The following is a 6,998-nucleotide window of genomic DNA, read 5'->3' as shown; positions in this document are numbered from 1 at the left end:
AAAGTATCTCCTTGGAAAGGAGTAGTACGATTTGGTAAGAAAGGAAAACTGAGTCCAAGATATGTTGGACCATTCCCCGTGATCCAACGAATAGGACCAGTAGCTTACGTTTACAACTACCAGAATAATTAGTTGGAGTACATGATGTGTTTCATGTATCCAATCTCAAGAAATGTCTATCAGACGAATCCCTGGTAGTACCTCTTCAAGATATAGAGGTAAATGAAAAGCTGAAATTCATAGAGAAACCCCTACAAATAGAAGACAGGAAAGTCAAGTTTCTCAAACACAAACGACTAGTGCAAGTGAAAGTCAAATGGGAATCCAGGAGAGGACCAGAGTACACTTGGGAACTGGAATCAGAGATGAAGCGAAAGTACCCTCATCTATTTTAGTAAATCTCGAGGACGAGATTTTTCTTAAGGTGGGGAGGATGTAACAACTGTCACTAAAATCAATAATTAGGACGATAATTAGTCAATAAGAAAACCCTAATTGAGACACCCAAGTAATTCTGCATTAGCCCTAAAATTTTCAGAACAATCGGAATCAGGATCAGGGCCCCTAAAACTCGAGGGGGGCAAACCCTAGTTGAATAATTATCTAAATTATACGTTGCTTAAAGCTGATTGGCCAAAATAGTTGATTCATGCAAGCTAGTCCCGAGCCTAGGCAGCCTATAATTAGACTGCTTAGCTTACGGACCGTAAGGGATTAGGCATACGGTCCGTAAGGGAGTCCCAAAAATTTGTATAAATAGCCGACCTTGGGACATGCCTTCTGCCTTTAGAACGACGTTTAAACCTTCTGTGTACGTCGAGTTATACTCAAAACAGTCCCCAACACACACACGAATCACGAGGTGCTGCCGCAATCATGGTAATAACTCGATCGCTATTACGATTCAACGTCCGATCGATTATAACTATCCAACGATTGTTTGAGTGCTGCTCAAATTGAGCTGATACTTTGTTATTCATTGTGATTTCGACTTGAATGTTTGAGTGCTGTTCGAATTCGGACTATGCTCTGTCATTCGTTGTGAATCCATTGAATTATTAAGTATTGCACTTATTAATTGTTGTGAGGGTTTAATCTCGTGAATTGACGTAACTGCTGAATTAGTTACTAACCCGTTTGTGTGTGTGCATTTTATTTAAATTAGGTTAATCACAGGCAAATCAGTAAGGCTTAAACTCTGCTCGTAAAATCTACAAAGTGAGTCATTCTCTTTTTATCAACTGTTTTACAAAACTCTAAATTATTTTCAAAGTTATAATTACAGGGATTAAGTCTTTGTAATCACCAAGTTACAGTCGGTATGTGGGGTTTTGTATACATTACTTGATAATCTTCAACATTGGGGCAGCCAATGGGTGATATGACCATAATCACAGACACCACTGGACAGGTGGGCCAGTGGGTCGAGTGGTAAAGTACCGTGGGTAGTTGGTTTGATAATCAGAAACATTGTAATCGCTCTTAATACTATGAATTATAACTAATGTGTCGTTTTAGTAAAATGAATGATTCACTCAGTATTTCTCCGCTGACAAAACCTTTTTCAAACATGTTTCAGGTGATATGTTGTGAGCAAAGAAAGAGAAGTGCCGTGAAGCACTCCCAGCTTAGAAAAGTGGCTCATTGTAAATAAATAAAAGAAACATGTTTTAAAAATAAAGATTTCCCGGAGAAATCACATTATTGTAAATTAGGGGATTTTATCCCTCAGTTATAAAACAGGCAGTTTGAATTATTAAAAGATCCTGTTTTAAAAAGACTTCCGCTGTCGCCTAAAATTTAAATACCGCAGGATTTCTGTCCCGCGACTCCTGAAACGGGTAAGACCGGGTCGGGGGCCGTGACACGAACGCAGTCGAACGAACGAGACCTGTGTTCATGTTCGTTCGCTAAGCTAACCGAACGAATTTTTTTGTTCTTGTTCGTTCGTGAAGCTAATCGAACGAACATAAACGAACTTCCCGCCGAACGGTTCATGAACTGTTCGCTGAACGTTCGGTTCGTTTACAGCCCTACCTTTAAATGCCATCCCAAAAGTCAAACGTGTACTCCAAATTATATGTGCCGTAACCTACGTTTAAAATCCGTAGGCTACGGTTTATTCTTTCTGGAACTTTTTGTAATGCACAACGTAGGCTACGCTCAAACATCATAGGTTACGTTCCAAAGCTGCTGTACATTGTTTATTCACCATACATCAACCGTAGGCTACTGTTGAATAGCTATCACTCAACCCGAACACTCCCGATCAATGTGATTTACCTTGTTTATCATATTCGAGCGTTCCGCATCATCTCCTCTCGCTCCAACTTTACCGAATTAAGCCGATTAACCTGTAAAACCAGATACTTGCGTAGTTAACATACTCAAAGCATATAATTACGTAAACGATAATAAATCACACAAGATAAGCACGTTAACACTTGGGTTTCACACTCTCCATCAAAATGGTGTATATATTGGCTTGATTCGGATAGGATTGGAGTAGACACAAAACTGCAAAAAAAAAAAAAAAAAAAAAAAAAAAAAAAAAAAAAACCCTTCCAGCTTGCCTTTTAAGACGGTGTTGATCGTATTAATTTTCATATTTTTTTGAATATAAATTTGGTAAATTTTGGATCAAAAGACTGGGTTCATTTATTTAAAGACGGGGTTTACTTTGAACACCGTCTAATAAGACATGATTTTAAACCAGTGTACTTTAAGACGGTGTTGAAAACACCGTCTTAAAACCCATATCACCCCGTCTAAAGCTCTGTTTTGTAGTAGTGCTATTTGCCTCATCCTCACACCCGATCTACGTGACGCTTACGTGGCGGGTCATCCTCCAAGGATGAGCCTCAACCACACCCTCCAACCTTAGACTACTCGGTATGGGGGGTCGTCCCCCTTCGTCCTCGGTCCGGCGCCGCTGGATTACCATTTCCCCCCTACCGTCTTCGTCCTCGACGTCGAGTATAGGACGCTGGAGCCGATCCACATGAAGACAAAAACCACACCTTCCCCTCTCTCACACACCTATACATACAATATATACATATACATTTTAGGTCCAACCCCTCATTTTCATACCTCCTTCCTCTTTTCTCCATCCTCACACCCATCCTACGTGGATCCTACGTGACGGATCATCCTGCAAGGGAGGACTATCACCATACCGCATAGCCTTATAGATCTTCTATCTAACATGTGCCCCCAAAAAGCGCCAGAAGGCACGTGTCTCATATATGTCGATCTTCTATCCTACCAAAATTGCCATACTCCTCAACTGGGTTCTTCTGCCTAGTAGCGACTCTGACGCGTTTTTAAGATATGATAGTTAGATTAAGATTATTCCCAAAAATTAAAAAAGAGAGATTCAAAATCAAAAGAAATTAAATCCTCAATTATAAAGCCAAATTAGTAAACGATGGAGATGGTTGCCAATTAGACTGGAAGGTATGGGGGCCGGCTGAGGCCCGGCTAGGACCGGCGCCGGTCCCCCACACCGCCCCCTCATGTTCGGCCCGGCTCAAGCGGCTCCCCACAGCCGGGTTAGCCTAGCCTCTCTCCTCTCTCCTAACACACATACATCTATACATACATACATATATATATATAAAGGGGTTCATCCCCTTCAAACCAAGCCTACGTGGCGCCTACGTGGCGACTCATCCCCTCCAAACCCATCCTCTCCATACCCTTTAGTCTTAAAAGAACCTTGGAACATGTCACTTTAATATTTTTAATTCCTGCTCGTTCCAAGATGACGACTTTTATCCTTTGACCCAACATTGCTGACCAAGTAATATATTTGACATGGAACAATAATAATACTATTTAACTAATTCAGGAATCAGACGGTTTTTTTAGCTAATTTGACTTTTTGCAAATTAAGTATCCAAATATAAAACGATTTCTTCTTGTTAGGCCATGGGGTATGGGACTTGGGTTGGGGCATGGCCCTTAGAGTTTGGTTTTTAAGCCGGGCGTGGGGCGGTAAAGCAATGCTAGCTGGCTGCCTCCCATTCGCTCACCCGCCACGTCATAGCGGACATTCAAAATTTGAATTTAAAATTCAAACGGTTTGGGGACACCAAACCGCCACCCGGTCACCCAGCCACCCCCTATATATTGTAACCCCAACCCACTGGTCCCCCCATCCCACGAACCCAACCCCACCGCTAACCCACTGGTCCTCCCCATCCCACGAACCCAACCCCACCGGCTAAGCCACTGTTCCCCTCCGCTATGGCATCCTGGACCCATGAAGAAGAAATGGTACTCGTCACTAGCGTCGTCGACGCTATGAAGGGGCGGCCACCGGGCCAAACAAAATATTGGACGGAAACGATACAAAGTATTATGGCTCCCGCGTTGCGGCGGGGACATAAAACCATGCAAAGTAGCACCAATGTCACGCCACTACCAGCGATCAACGCCGAAAAACTCATGAAAACAAAATAAATAGAAAAGGAGAAAATAAAACTGGATGAAAAGTAGATGTAAAATTGTTGAACCATGCACACCCATTGCGGCCTGTTAATGCGAAAAATTTAGGTTGAAACGTAAAACATAGAAAAATACCTAAGTCGATCTAGGACCCGTACGTTCCGACGAACTTCTCAAATGGGAAAAATAGACGAAAAAACTTTTAACCCCACACGCACGTTGCGGCGTGTTAACTTGCAAAATTTTGAACGAAACGTAAAACAAAAAAACTTGCGAAAGATGAAAACTATTGGGGGCAAAGTTGAAAGTAAAAACGTATTGAGGTTAAATTGTAAAAGATGAAAAATTTTGTGTTAAAAGTAAAAAAAACCAAAGGGGTTAAATTGCAAAAATAAGATATTTTGGGTTAGAAGTGAAAAATATTACAAACTTTTTTGAAATACCCCCTAAACCTGGGGTACAACAACATGAAGCACATACATGTTGTTAATTTATAATATGGAAATATCAGAATATCAGATCTTGTTTCATAATTGTAGTTTATTTAAAACATATGTTAGAGATTAAAAAACGTGATTATAAATTTTTTTTTGAACGGGAAAGTTGGATCACTGACGGACCACTGGAGTATCATCGTGCCACCAGCGGAACCACCCGATCATATCCATCTCCACTAGCCATAATGCCTATACACTAATTCAGGAGGAAACCCAATAAATATGGGAAAAACCACCCGATCATATCGATCTCCACTAGGCATAATGCCTATACACCAATTCAAGAGGAAACCCAGAAAATATGGGAAAAACCCCCTTTGTGGAAATCGAACCCAGGACCTATTGGTCCCAAAGTCTTATCCCACCCCAAGATGCCACTAGGCTATAAAGCCATGGGCTATATAATACGTATTAAAATACTTATTAAAGCAATGGGCTATATAAATTTATAATACTTATTAAAATATTGATTTTTGAAATGGATCATAGGGTGGCTTGCTTTTGTTGCCTATATATACTACACCCTCATTTTATCAAGTCCTCACAAGAAGCAATACATATATTTAACCATGGCTACTACTTCTCATATGTCTCTCCCCTTCCTCCTCCTTGCCCTTGTAGCACTCACACCTTCCACCACCTCAGCTGCTGCATCCCCAAACCCAAACGTATTAAACTTACACGAACTTTTCCAACTATTTGGATTTCCGCTCGGCCTTATACCTGATCCCATCGACTCTTTCACTATAACCCCTTCAGGCCTTTTGCCATCCACCTTCGACTTCACCATCCGCTTTAAGGAACCATGTTACGTACAGTTCGTATCCCTCAATTACTATAACCCGGTGTTTACCGGAAAGATCACCTTCGGTAAAATTTCCGGGATGAAAGGCCATAAGGGTCAATTCCCGACGGGCGAATGGATAGATATGTACGACGTCACAGCGGTTGGCCAAAACCTCTACTTCACATTTGCTACTGCAAATGCAACGGTTGATATATCGTTTTTTGAGGAGATTAAGACTTGCACATATGGTCCTCTTCTTCCTGCTGATTAGTCTAACGAACTCATCTCTCAGGTATTACTATTTATTTATAGGTTAGAAACTCGTGTATTATAATAATTCATAAAGATGATAATAATGAAAAATGTAAAGTTAAAGTTAATTAAAATACAACTGTGCATGTAAATCGGTTGTTTCAATTATGTTTTTTTAAATGGTACTAGTCTAACTGTATCTTCTCTACAGCTTCCAATCAGTGCAGAATAAGTTGGTGATCATGGATGTTTTGAGACTTTTGAAGTTGGGAAGTCTGGGGACAAATATATAGCTTTTTCAAGTGCATGTGTTGTATGAATAAATTTGAGGTTATATATGAACCTGTTTCGTTTTAAGATTTCGGTTGTGTTGTATGAATAAATTTTTTTTGGAATGTTTGATGGTGAAACTGAAACAAACAAAAATAGAGGTGGGGCCGAAGGGGCTAGTCAGTTGATGGAGTATTGTATTTGATTTGATTTACTTGAATATAATATTGAAAATTACTGTATTGTCCAAAAAAATATTAAACAATGAAGTGGACGTTTTGGATAATTCACATTGAGTATTGTTTTTTTATTTAAATGAAATTGTTATTGTTAATTTATAATTTAAAAATAAAAAAGTAACCATCACTAGTGATGGGTACCCCTAGTAAATCTATCACTGGTGATGAAATCAAGCTCGATGACGTGATGGAAATTGATTGAATGTTATGAGTAATGAAAAACCATCACTAATGGAGCGCCCCTCCCCCCTAATATATAACAACTATATGTACACGAGAATGAGCATATATAACTCGTAACCCCACTGATAGAGAGTGTAAAACATGGGTGTTGAAGTGTTTATCTTACGTGGTTTAGCTTGTTTTATATATATGCCTGGAATTAGCTTATTGCGAGTGATTGTATGATTGCAGACAAAACAAGTGAATTGAATGAAGTTACGGTGGTTAGTCTGAGTTTACGGTCCATATCTAATTTTCAAGATGCAAAGTATAATTTAT

The 6,998-nt window shown here is 39.8% G+C and overlaps 1 long non-coding RNA gene across 1 annotated transcript; it reads left to right on the top strand.

Moving 5' to 3' along the window:
* The first annotated feature begins 5,509 nt into the window (after positions 1–5,509).
* On the top strand, positions 5,510–6,513 carry LOC110938168. Its single transcript, XR_002591230.2, has 2 exons — positions 5,510–6,028; positions 6,200–6,513. It is a non-coding gene; the product is annotated as an uncharacterized LOC110938168 (long non-coding RNA).
* Positions 6,514–6,998: the final 485 nt, after the last annotated feature.

The sequence above is a fragment of the Helianthus annuus genome, chromosome 4, assembly GCF_002127325.2.
Source record: "Helianthus annuus cultivar XRQ/B chromosome 4, HanXRQr2.0-SUNRISE, whole genome shotgun sequence".
Taxonomy (NCBI): domain Eukaryota; kingdom Viridiplantae; phylum Streptophyta; class Magnoliopsida; order Asterales; family Asteraceae; genus Helianthus; species Helianthus annuus.
Note: the sequence above shows the minus strand (reverse complement) of the source record. Positions and strands in the feature narration are given on the sequence as shown.